Below are 13,691 nucleotides of genomic sequence, written 5' to 3'. Positions count from 1 at the left end.
TCGATTTGAATGCTCGATTGGATGACACAAACCGAAAGCTCAGGGCCACAGGAGCTGAGTCGCGGGCAAAGACTTCGGAATTGAAAGCATCTGTGGTGGCCCAGGCAGCAGTCATGTTGAAGTCAAAGTTCTTCAGGAGGCCTTGAGGGTCTCCCTAGAGGACCGCAAGCCAAACACTTCTCTTTTGGCTACTGAGCAACGTAAGAAGGTTGACCTAGTGACTAGGATCACCGAGTTGGAGCCAAGGGTCTCTGAGGTAGAGACCTGCTTGGTCGAGGCAGGAGTTCAGGTAGTTGAGGCAGAGGCATGCTTTGCGGAGGCTGAAGCCAAGTTGGTGAGAGTTGAGGCAACAATTCTTATAATAGAGGTTGTTATCGTGGAGACTTTCAATACCTCTAAGGGGCATCTGGCTGAGCTAGAGGAGATGTTCAACACCAACTTTCAGAATTATCGGGAAGACATTCAACACCGATATCCCAAGCTTGACTTGGGGTACCTAGACAAGGACATCACTAAGGTCCCTGAGACAGCGGCTCTTGAGATTGAGGAACTCCCGTAGGATTAGGCTTCTCTTATTTTTTATACATGTATTTTGTTTAGTAGCTTTGTAATAGTTTCTTTTATTAATAGTAAAGAGATTTTGCAACAATCTTTTACTTTGTCTCGTATGTGGAATGTCTAGTGTAGCTTACATATTTTCATTTGTTGATGGTCGAGTATGAAAACTTAGTAGATTGATAGTTGACCACGAAAAATTTTTCCTTTCATAAAGGGAAGTTTACAAGTAGTAATCAATTGTCAGCGGGTGGCTGGCACCTAAGGTTATTGGTCGGCTTAGTATGTTCATATGTGTTTGTAGAATTCCCCGTGTCCATTCTTATTGTTAAAAGATCTTTAGATACTCGACATTCCATGGATGGGGTATGGTTTGCCCATTCAAGTCGTCCAACCGGTATATTCTTAGTTGGACTATACCGGTGACCATATAGGGCCCTTCCCAGCTCGACCTTAAGGCTCTTAAGCTGGACTCCTTGGTACTTTAAAAGATTTCTCGGAGTATCAAGTCTCTTGTTCTGAATATTCACACTTTAAACCTTGTGTTGTAATGTCGAGCAGCCCTTTGCTTAGAGATGGGCAGAATCTGATCTGATCTGAACTGAAGGCCGGGATCGGGTCGGATCAAGTAGGCCCACTTAGATCCGACTGTACATCGAATCGAGTTCGGATCAATGGTCAATCCGAACCGATCCGATCTGGAATCCGATCCGGTGGGGTACTTATAAAAGCTAATTTTTCATTTTTACTTTTACCTCTACCCTCGTCCAAACCCTAATCCTTCTCTTTCTCTACCCGAACGAGCAGTGTCGCAAGGACCCACCTATCTCGATCCAGCCACTAGCAGCCCGACACCCATCAACCATCAACACCGTTCATCTCAAGTAGTGCCAGACCCTCTCATTCTATAGCCGAATGAGCAGCGCCGCATGGACCCACCCATCTCGATCTGACCACTAGCAGCTTGACACCTATCGGCCATCATCACTGTTCATCTCGATCAGGTAGGTACCATAGTCCTTAGGTTCCATTTTATTTTTTATTTTTATATTTTGTTGTGTATCGTGGCCTGCCCTAGATCACTGGTGGACGACACTGGCTCGATAGTGGACCCTTTCTTTCTCTACCTGAACGACTAGGAATGAACAGAACTGGTTCGATGGTGGTCCAACCCTGGCTCGCTGATGGTCTCGACCATGCCTCGCTAGTGGTCCGATCCTACCTCCCTAGTGGTTCGCACCCTGGCTCACTGGTGGTCCGGCCTTGGCTCACTGGTTTGGCCCTAGCTCGTTAGTGGTCCGGCCCTGGCTCACTAGTTTGGCCCTAGCTCGTTAGTGGTCCGGCCCTGGCTCGCTGGTGGTCTGGCCCTTTATGTGCTTGGATGCATTGGATGAATGGAAATTATGAAATCGAGTTTGGGAGGAATGGTGTATTTTTTAGGGTTTAACGCTGTGTTTTGGATCTATTATGGAATTGAATTACGGTTATCAAGTTCAGTAAAGTGGAAATAACTAAATTGTAATGGACTCCTTAACATTCATGTTATGGTTTTAAGACTTGGACAAGTTTGATCCAGTTAGATACCTAGATGAAAACATTGGAAAAGAAATTAATTTTAATAGATATGGTCCATATTTGAGACAAAAAATTAGGCATAGAAATCGATTACTCTTTTAAAGGTTTTACTAAAAAAAACTATGGACATTGATAAACCCTAAACCCTAACCCGAACCCTAACCCTAACCCTAAACCCTAAACCCTAAACCCTAACCCTAACCCTAACCCTAACCCTAAAACCTAACCGTAACCATAACCCTAACCCTAACCCTATACCTTAATCGTAACCCTAACCCTAACCCCAACCCTAACCTAAACCCTAAACGCTGAATTACCATTTACATTGCTTTTTGGTATTACAATTTACATTTCTTATTGTTTATTACTTACTACTTAATATGTTTGTATAATTGTATATGTATTACATTGCTTATTGCTTACTGGTTATTGGCTATTGCTTACTACTTAATATGTTTGTATAATTTGCAATTAGTAGTTAATTTGTTGGAATTACCATTTACATTGCTTTTTGGTATTACCATTTACATTGTTATTGCAATTAACAACTTATTGTTCACTCCCCAAGTATAGGGTTATGATGTAGTAATAAACTCGGTGAGACCGAGGTCGAATCCCAAGGGACTGATACCTGTACGTTATCTGAAACTAAGTAGAACTAGAACTAGACTAAGATAAAATCTAAATCGAATGTAATTTGATGAATAATGATGAAATAATTATCTAAATTTTAAAGAATTCAGGGAAAGGAAACTAGGGATTCAGAGGATCCACTTGTAGAGATCAGGGAGATCTTATGCCTGCATCAAAAACTCAACTGGACTTACAGTGCATTTTCATTCAGTTGAAGGGTGTAACCATGAAGATCAAAACTAAACTTCCTTTGATCTAATTTTCAAGGGATGAAAGGTATATGCATTAGAATGGATTCCATCACCAAACCATGCCTAAGAGACAAAGTAAACAACAGAATTAAACTAATTACCAACCAATCAACAATGTATGAAGGTTAGGAAGGGTACCATCATCCGACCATGCCCAGGAGACGATGGTGAACAATAGGGCTTTTTGACATCATACACATAAAAGGAAAGGAACATGCTCAAAGTTATCGCGGACCCATTATAATTTTAGTTGCAACAGACCATTAAAGACTAAAAACATTCCCCTAATTAAACCAAAATCAACATTAATTCAGTCTAAACAAAAGGCATAACAAAAAATCTCCCGTCACGCTACAGGCTTCACCTCTTAGCCCTAGCTAAGAGGTTTAGCCACTCATGGACATGATGAGGCTTATCTCTTAGCAAAATAAAGCAGAAACAAAAAGGAAAAAAATACAAACTCTACTCCCTTTCTCTCTCTCTATCCACGTTCAAGCCGAGCCCCAAGATTCCATCCCCCCCTCTCTCCCTCCCTCTCTCTCTTTAATATTCATAAGAGAGTCAGTCCGTGATTGAATAGAGTCAGTGAAGCTTCCGCACTCTTTTCTTGCGCAGGAAGAGTCCCGGATGCGCACCTTGTTTTTGTGCCGTGAAAGCCCTTGCGCTCGACCCGTGTTTGGAAGGCTGATCATATATATCTCTCAAAAATGACTTCTTGGAAGGTGTTATGGCCACCTTCTCTCCCTTATGTATGGTTTAGATCTTCGAAAAGATTGATGATCGTGGCCCACAACTCCCCCGAATCTCCAAATTTCCCGGACGCACATAAGGCTTATGCAGACATGCTGATGTGTTCAGTGGGCCCCATAGTGATGTTTTATGAGAAATCTACACCGTCCATTGAAATACTTGCGAAAATCTAGTCAGGAAAGAGTGGTTTTGGTAGGTCCTTGTGTGGCCCACTGTACTAACTCAATTTGCTGTTCATCCTACGTTTAACGTCTGGGAATGTGTAGACGTTTGCATTGTGGAAAAATGACACCTAGGTGTTGGTCTTGGATGTCTCCTGAGACAAGTGAACGGTTCGGATCATCGAACTGGATGATGAGTGAGGCCCACTACTCAAAACCGGCAGATGCAGTGCGTCCGCTGGTGAGTTTTTATAGAAATTGTCGGTCAGTGTAACGCTGACCAACTTTTGTATTGCGGTGCATGGCGAGTGCGTGCACATTGTGTACATGCACTCTCTTGAGTGGGGTCCACTGTGATGTGTATGATACATCTGCTCCGTCCATCTCCTTCCTCATTTAATTTAAGGGGTTGGGACCAAAATTGCAGCATTTCCAGATACCAGGTGGGCCTAAAATCGACCGTTTATGGGTTGATATGTCTGTTAGGCCACTTACAGAGATATCCAATGGCTGAAAATCGAAATGTATGGTTTAATTATGGTCTTCATGCCATGTATGCAGTTTTGAGCTGAACGGATGGTGGAAACCCTGTGATCTTGCATTCTTGTTGATTTTCGGGTCACTTGACCTTCAGTTTCTCAATTTTCTCGGATCTCTGGTGTGTAAATCTATTGATTTTGGTCCCCTGGAGTCCGTCCCTTGCCTGGTGGTTCTAGAGCGCTAAATCCATGCTTTTAGTACCCTTTTCCCGTCCAGGCTCCTAAATACACCTTGCATCAAAAATACGTTTAAAGCATGACGTTAAATGGTATCATGCTTGTAAATCCAGGAAATAAATGGGGTCTAATATGCAATATTTGACCCTCAACACAACCCCCAACCAGCATCTTGCTAGTCCCGAGCAAAGTATGCGAAAAAAAGTTGAGAATTATAGGACAATTTCTATGAACTCGAGTGATTTTTGAAGAAACTATCCAGATCCCAGAATTCTAAGGTTCATGAATGTTGGGCATTACTTTCTCCGGGACTTAAGCACACGATAAACTTCATAATTATGTTCAATGTATTAACCTATCAATTAGAAAAAATTTTAAACATTGAGTTCCATGGGTGTATAGTATAACCTCGGCTTACCATCATTAAAATCCACTTCTCTATTTCAGGATATCATTGGTAACCAACAATAGAATTTATGATAACCAAGACTTAAACCAAAACTTACCTCATAGATCATTTTTTCATTCTTTTAGTTTTGATTTTTCCATTAAAAGTAACGTCAAGAAGGGAAATCAAATCCTCACCTATAGGGAGCAAACTTATGGTGAAGACTGTACACCCAACCCTTTTCACATATCATCCATGGGGAATTAAATCTATACCTATAGGGAGCAAACCTATGGTGAAGATTATGATGGGTGAATTTTCCAGGTTCCAAGCCGGTTCCTTAGATGCTTAGTGATTACCAAGTTATAATTCAATATTAAACTGAAACCTTAATGTGAAAGCGAGATGTGACATGTGAAATCATGACTCAATCAATGTTTACATTTTCTAATTCTGGATTAACAATTTAAACTTAACTGTGAAATCTAACAGGTACTGAATCCAAGAGTCCTAAATTATCAACATCACATATCTTAATTCTGAATCAAAGATGGCAAAAACAAAAACACTTGGAGTTCACAAAAGTTTCCAGAAAAATTCTAAAAATTTTCACACATTTTGCTCAAGACCACGAAAACACTGATTAGGTAACCTAATCTCCCACCCCCAACCTAAAATCTACATTGTCCTCAATGTAAAGGAAATAAGCATGCTATGCACTTGGGACCGTGAAAGTAAAAGAGGAGTGACAGAAAGATAGTATTTGGATGAAAAAATTACAAGGCTTTCCAAAGATATCAAAGCAGGTTAGCATAAGAGAGAAACCAACAAAAGCAAACTATTCTAAAACAATGTATAAAGCAAACTATCCTAGTCCTATGAAAGCGATAAACCTACCTATACCTCCATCAGACTAGGAGATCAATCCTGGTAAACAGGAGCAGTCAGAGGCATGGACATGTCCTCTGAATCAAATTTCTCGACAAATGGTTTTAATTGATGTCCATTTACTTTAAACTCCTTGCCATTGTTAGGATCTCTTATCTCGACGGCCCCATGAGGATAAGCAGTAACCACAATGTAAGGGCTGGTCCAATAAGAATTATACAAAAGGACTTTCTGACCTGGTGTGAATGATTTTCGCAAAATTTGTTGATGATGAAACACCTTCATCCCATCCTTGTAAATTCTTGAGTTCTCGTATGCGTCATTCCGGATTTCTTTAATTTCATTCAACTGCAGTTTGGGTAGCGAGCCAGCGTTGTTCAGATTGAAATTTAAATTTTTGATCGCCCAATACGCTCTATGTTCCAACTCCACAGGCAAGTGACGAGCCTTCCTATAGACAAGTTTAAAGGGAGACGTTCCAATAGGGGTTTTAAAAGCAGTACGGTACGCCCATAAAGCATCGGTCAATCGGGTTAACCAATCCTTACGATTAGGGTTAACCGTTTTCTCCAGGATATGTTTGATCTCCCTATTGGAAATCTTAGCTTGTCCACTTGTCTGTGGATGGTATGGGGTACTCACCTTATGAGAGATACCGTAGTTCTTCATTAGGCTCTTGAATGGTCTATTACAAAAGTGTGAGCCCCCATCACTAATGATGGCTCGAGGTGTTCTGAATAGCGGAAGGATGTTCTCTTTTAAAAATTTAATGACCGTGCGATGGTCATTGTTTTGGCACGGAATTGCTTCGACCCATTTAGTGACATAATCTACGAAGAGCAAAATATACGAATTTCCAAAGGATTGGGGGAAAGGTCCCATGAAATCAATACCCCAGCAATTAAATGCTTCTATGATAAGGATAGGATTTAAGGACATCATATTTCGATGAGACAATGCTCCCAATTTCTGACAATGTTCACAAGCCTTGTAAAACTCATGAGTGTCCCTGAACATAGTGGGCCAATAAAAGCCACACTGCAAAATCTTGGCCGTAGTCTTTTTAGCAGAAAAGTGACCACCACAGGCCTGTGAGTGATGGAAGGAGATGACACTCTGATGCTCATCGTCTGGCACACATCTCCTTAGGATCTGGTCTGGGCAATATTTAAACAAATATGGATCATCCCAGAAAAAGTTACGCACCTCGGTAAAGAATTTCTTCTTATCTTGTGCAGTCCAATATGTTGGTATAAAACCTATGGTAAGATAATTAGCAATATCAGCGAACCAAGGTGAATGGGAGACTCTAAACAGTTGTTTATCAGGGAACATGTAATTGATATGTGTCATTTCAAGGGAATCAGAGGGATTAAGGCGAGAAAGATGGTCAGCCACTACGTTCTCTACTCCCTTTTTATCTTTTATTTTTAGGTCAAATTCTTAGAGTAGGAGGATCCATCGTATCAGGCGGGGCTTAGCATCATTCTTAGACAGAAGATACTTGAGCGCCACGTGATCAGTGTAAATAATGATCTTTGATCCGTTCAAGTAGGATCGAAATTTGTCCAAAGAGAACACTACGGCCAAGAGTTCCTTTTCCGTAGTCGAGTAGTTCACTTGGGCGGGATTTAGAGTCCTACTCGCATAATGAATAACGTAGGGTTTTTTATCTTTTCTTTGGCCTAGAACCGCTCCAAGAGCATAATCAGACGCATCGCACATAAGTTCAAAAGGAATGCCCCAGTCGGGTGGTTGTATGATGGGTGCACTAGTCAACATGCCCTTAAGCTTAGTGAAAGCTTCCTGACATGGCTCAATCCACTTGTATGATGCATCCTTTTGAAGTAGATTACATAAAGGACGAGAAATGAGACTAAAGTCCTTTATGAATCTTCTGTAAAACCCAGCGTGTCCTAAGAAGGATCGCACGTCCCGTATATTCTTGAGTGGAGGTAGGTTAGAGATAAGATCAATTTTTGCCTTATCCACCTCGATTCCTTTGGATGAGATAATATGTCCAAGAACAATTCCCATATGAACCATGAAATAGCACTTCTCCCAATTAAGTACCAAGTTCTTTTCTTCACATCTTTTCAGCACACATTTAAGACTCTCTAAACACTCGCTGAAAGATGAACCGAAAATAGAGAAATCGTCTATGAAGACCTCTAGATATTTCCTCACCATATCAGAAAAGATACTCATCATACATCGCTGAAAGGTGGCAGGGGCATTACATAATCCAAATTGCATCCTTCTGTAGGCAAAGGTGTCGTAGGGACATGTAAATGTGGTCTTTTCCTGGTCCTCAGGGGAGATTTCAATCTGATTGTAGCCCGAATACCCATCAAGAAAACAGTAATGGGAATGACCAGCTAGCCTTTCCAAGATTTGATCAATGAAGGGCAAAGAAAAGTGGTCCTTCCTCGTGACGGTATTCAGCTTCCTATAGTCAATACACATTCTCCAACCAGTAGTAACTCTAGTTGGCACGAGTTCATTATTGGCATTGGCTATGATGGTGATCCCGGACTTCTTACGAACCACCTGAGTTAGACTCACCCATTGACTATCGGATATGGGGTATATGATACCCACATCCAATAATTTAAGAACCTCGACCTTAACCACTTCCTTCATGTTTGGATTTAGTCTACATTGTGATTGCCAAGCGGTCTTCGCATTATCCTCAAGATATATGCGGTGAGTAGAAATCGAGGGGTCTATTCCCTTGAGGTCCGCTATCATCCATCTAAGGGCTCCTTTATGCTCAATGAGAGTAGATATGAGCATACTCTCCTATTCTTTCTCCAGATGGGCAGAGATCACCACTAGGTATGTCTCATCTTGACCTAAATATGTGTATTTCAAATCAGAGGGCAAAGGTTTTAGGTCAAGATTCGGTGGCTTGAGGTTAGACTGTAGAGGCACTATATCGGTTTGTGGCAGTTCTTCAAATTATGGCCTCCACCGGTTAACTTCAAGTACCGGTACAGTATCAAGTATGGCACATGTCTCTCTAATCATGTCATCATCAAAATCATGGGAGTGGGCCAGGCACGTCTCTAGAGGGTCAGAGGATAAGGGCAGAAGTGTCGTATCTTCCACGAAAGAGTCAATCATGTTAAGGTCGTGGAAATCGTCATCATCCTCTAAGTTTCTGCCGTTATTAAAAAAGATATTTAACTCTAATGTCATATTCCCAAAAGACATAGTCATGACACCATTCCTGCAATTGATAATTGCGTTTGAAGTGGCAAGGAATGGGCGACCAAGAATGACGGGAATCTGAGTGCTCATGTTATTGATGGGTTCGATGTCCAGGATGATAAAATCTACAAAGTAGTAAAATCTATCAATTTAGACCAACACATCCTCAATTATCCCTCTTAGTATACGAACAGAGCGATCAGTAAGTTGTAGTGTGGTTAGGGTGGGTTTTAATTCACCCAAACCTATCTGTTTGTATACCGAGTAGGGAATCAGACTGACGCTTGCTCCTAAGTCAAGAAGTGCGTAATCAATTCGAGTCCCCGATTACACATGATATGGTTGGGCTACCGGGATCTTTAAATTTTTACAACACTTCTTGCTTCAGGATGGCACTCACTTTCTCAGTCAAGAAGATTTTCTTTTGAATACTCTGCCGTCATTTGGTCATGCATAAGTCTTTTAGGAATTTGGCATATGAAGGTATCTATTTTATGACATCAAGTAGAGAAATGTTGACTTTCACTTGTTTCAACACCTATAGGATATCCTGAAAGTTAGAAAGAGGTTTTGGTGCGACCAACCATTGGGGAAATGGAGCAACTGGCTTTTCTAGAAGTTCTGGTTCTAATTTTTGTGGGCAATCACTAGATCCATCATTGTTGTCCTCTTCTAGTTCTTGAGGCTTTTCAGCCATAACCGGGATGGTTTTATCAATGATCTTACCACTCCTAAGAGTGGTGATGGATTTAGCTTGTTCCATTTGATTTGAAGAGCTAGGGTCACTTATTTTATATTACAGTTTGGGATTGGAGAGAGGTTGAGCAGGAAGCATCCCCTTCCCTCCAATTGTTAATTGTGACTCTATCCTTTGAATAGACGATGCAGGCGTTCCTAATGCTGTGTGGATATCATGAAACGCTTGTGCTAAATTCTGATTAAGTAGCTCTTGTTCTCGAATATGTTTTTGAACTGGATCCTCTTGAGGTTTCCCTTGATTTGAAATTTGATTGAAGAAACCTTGAGAGGTAGCAGTTTGTCCATTCCTCCAACTGAAATTTGGATGATTTCTCCAACTAGGATTGTACGTAGTAGAGGTGAGTCCATTGAAAGGTCTTTGGTAATTATTTACAGCATTGGATTGCTCAGTCAGAACCTCTTGAAAGGCAGATATAGTTGGACAGTTTTCAATTGTGTGATTGTTACAATCACAAATACCGCAAACAACTTCCTTACCCTTATCCTTCCTCGATTTCATGACCTCGAATTTCTTTATAAGATTAGCCACTTTAACATTGATATCATCATCCTCTTTTAGCAGGTATACTCCGCCCCTTTCCTTTGATTGAGTGGGCTTAGAAGTGGTACTCGATTTTGGGTATGTGTCCCATGATTGTGCATTTTCGGCAAGTCTATCCAAGTAATCCCACACATCATCGATATTTTTATTCATAAATTCTCTATTGCACATCATCTCAACCAATTGGTGTATGGAGGATATCAGCCCATCATAGAAAAAGTGCATAATGCGCCACGTTTCAAAACTATGTTGTGGGCAAGAGTTGACAAGATCCTTGAACCGCTCCCAACATTGGAAATATGTTTCATCCTCCCTTTGGGCGAAGTTCATGATTGATTTTCTAAGGGTGTTCGTTTTATGATATGGAAAAAATTTCTTTATGAACTCCCTTTGCATATCATTCCATGTGCCAATAGATCTAGGACGTAGTGAATGTAACCTCGTCTTAGCTTTCTCTTTCAAAGAAAAGGAAAAGAGTTTCAGCCTGACTGTGTCCTCAGACACGTTTATATAAAGTGGTTATAATCTCATCAAACTCTTTCAAGTGTAGATACTGTTCTTCAGATTCAAGCCCATGAAATTTAGGAAGGAGTTGGATTACCCCTGGCTTGATATTCATGTGTCCTGTATTTTCTGGAAAAACCATGCATGAGGGTGTGCTCACCCCCGCCGATTGTAAATAATCTCGTAAAGTACGAGGTGGGGGTGCTTGATGCACCTCATTCTTATCATGGACTTCCTTAATCCCAGGTGGAGGTAGTGCTTGAGGTTGATTTGCAGTCACAACCTCAATTCAGATTCTAAACTTAGACCTAAAAGAGAGAAATGAAAAAAATCTAGAAAGAAAGAGAGGATTTGGAAAGAAGTTACCAGATCGGAGTCCCTAAGTTAAAAACCTGCAAAACAAGTTATTTTTTAAAAATACAAAATCTGAAAATAGAAAGTTTCTAAAATTAGAAAGAGTTTCTAAAAAGGGAAATCACTAACCTAGATTCTAAAAGTAAAAGAAGAAAGTCTCTAAAAATAAAATAAAAGAAAGGAAAGATGAAATAAATTAGAAAAATTCCTAAAACAAAACCTAATCTAGAAATAGAGGGTTAGAAAGAAAAAAAAATCAGAAAGATATTACCAATTTTGAAAGTATATATTAGAATCCTACAAAATAAGAAAAATAGGTTAGTTTCTAAAAATCAGGAAAACTAAACCTAAAATCTAAGGTTAAAACAATCCTAATCTTAAACTAATCTCAAAACTAATTAATTTCAGAAAATCATAGCCGTTAATCCCCGGCAACGGCGCCAAAAACTTGTTCACTCCCCAAGTATAGTGTTATGATGTAGTAATAAACTCGGTGAGACCGAGGTCGAATCCCAAGGGACTGATACCTGTATGTTATCTGAAACTAAGTAGAACTAGAATTAGACTAAGATAAAATCTAAATCGCATGTAATTTGATGAATAATGATGAAATAATTATCTAAAATTTAAAGAATTTAGGGAAAGGAAACTAGGGATTCAGAGGATCAACTTGTAGAGATCAGGGAGATCTTAACTTAGAGAGTGCATTTTCATCTAGTTGAAGGGTGTAACCATGAAGATCAAAACTGAACTTCCTTTTATCTAATTTTCAAGGGATGAAAGGTATATGAATTAGAATGGATTCCATCACCAAACCATGCCTAAGAGACAAAGTAAACAATAGAATTAAACTAATTACCAACCAATCAACAATGTATGAAGGTTAGGAAGGGAACCGTCATCCAACCATGCCCAGGAGATGATGGTGAACAATAGGACTTCCTGACGTCATACACATAAAAGGAAAGGAACATGCTCAAAGTCATCGCAGATCCATTGTAATTTTAGTCACAGCAGACCATTAAAAACTAAAAACATTCCCTTAATTAAACTAAAATCAACATCAATTCAGTCTAAACAAAAGGCATAACAAAAAGTGTCTCATCACGCTACAGGCTTCACCTTTTAGCCCTAGATAAGAGGTTTAGCCACTCATGGACATGACGAGGCTTATCTCTTAGAAAAATAAAGCAGAAATAAAAAGGAAAAAAATACAAACTCTACTCCCTTTCTCTCTCTCTATCCACGTTCAAGCCGAGCCCCAAGATTCCATCCCCCCTCTCTCCCTCTCTCTCTCTTTTATATTCATAAGAGAGTTAGTCCGTGACTGAATTGAGTCGGTGAGGCTTCCGCACTCTTTTCTTGCGCAGGAAGAGTCTCGGACGTGCACCTTGTTTTTGTGCCGCGAAAGCCCTTGCACTCGACCCGTGTTTGGAAGGCTGATCATATATATCTCTCAAAAATGACTTCTTGGAAGGTGTTATGGCCACCTTCTCTCCCTTATGTATGGTTCAGATCTTCGAAAAGATTGATGATCCTGGCCCACAACTCCCCCGAATCTCTGGATTTCCCAGACGCATGTAAGGCTTACGCAGACATGCTGACGTGTTCGGTGGGCCCCATAGTGATGTTTTATGAGAAATCTACACCGTCCATTGAAAATTTAGGAAAGAGTGGTTTTGGTAGGTTCTTGTGTGGGCCACTATACTAACTCAATTCGTCGTTCATCCTACGTTTAACGGCTGGGAATGTGCAAACGTTTGCATTGTGGAAAAAGGACACCTAGGTGTTGGTCTTGGATGTCTCCTGAGACAAGTGAACGGTTCGAATCATCGAACTAGATGATAAGTGAGGCCCACTACTCAAAATCGACAGATGCAGTGCGTCCGCTGGTGAGTTTTTATAGAAATTGTCAGTCAGTGTAACGCTAACCGACTTTGGTATTGCGGTGCATGGCGAGTGCGTGCACACTGTGTACATGCACTCTCTTGAGTGGGGTCCACTGTGATGTGTATGATACATCTGCTCTGTCCATCTCCTTCCTCATTTAATTTAAGGGGTTGGGACCAAAATAGATCATTTCCAGATACTAGGTGGGCCTAAAATCGACCATTTATGGGATGATCTGTCTGTTGGGCCACTTACAGAGATATCCAATGGCTGAAAATCAAAATGTACGATTTAATTATGGTCTTCATGCCATGTATGCAGTTTTGAGCTGAAAGGATGGTGGAAACCCTGTGATCTTGTATTTTTGTTAATTTTCGGGTCACTTGAGCTTCAGTTTCTCAATTTTCTCGGATCTCTGGTGTGTAAATCCATTGATCTTGGTTGTCACGCCCCAAACTCAGAAACCGGGCTCATAAAATTCCCGATAGCTGAATCTGGCGCCGACAGCCTCCG

The 13,691-nt window shown here is 40.6% G+C and overlaps 1 non-coding gene across 1 annotated transcript; it reads left to right on the top strand.

The window, feature by feature from the left end:
* The first annotated feature begins 10,671 nt into the window (after positions 1–10,671).
* LOC131219712 (small nucleolar RNA R71) lies at positions 10,672–10,778 on the top strand. Its single transcript, XR_009158358.1, has one exon. It is a non-coding gene; the product is annotated as a small nucleolar RNA R71 (small nucleolar RNA).
* The last annotated feature ends 2,913 nt before the right edge of the window (positions 10,779–13,691 follow it).

This window comes from Magnolia sinica, chromosome 11 (genome assembly GCF_029962835.1).
Source record: "Magnolia sinica isolate HGM2019 chromosome 11, MsV1, whole genome shotgun sequence".
Classification (NCBI taxonomy): domain Eukaryota; kingdom Viridiplantae; phylum Streptophyta; class Magnoliopsida; order Magnoliales; family Magnoliaceae; genus Magnolia; species Magnolia sinica.
Note: the sequence above shows the minus strand (reverse complement) of the source record. Positions and strands in the feature narration are given on the sequence as shown.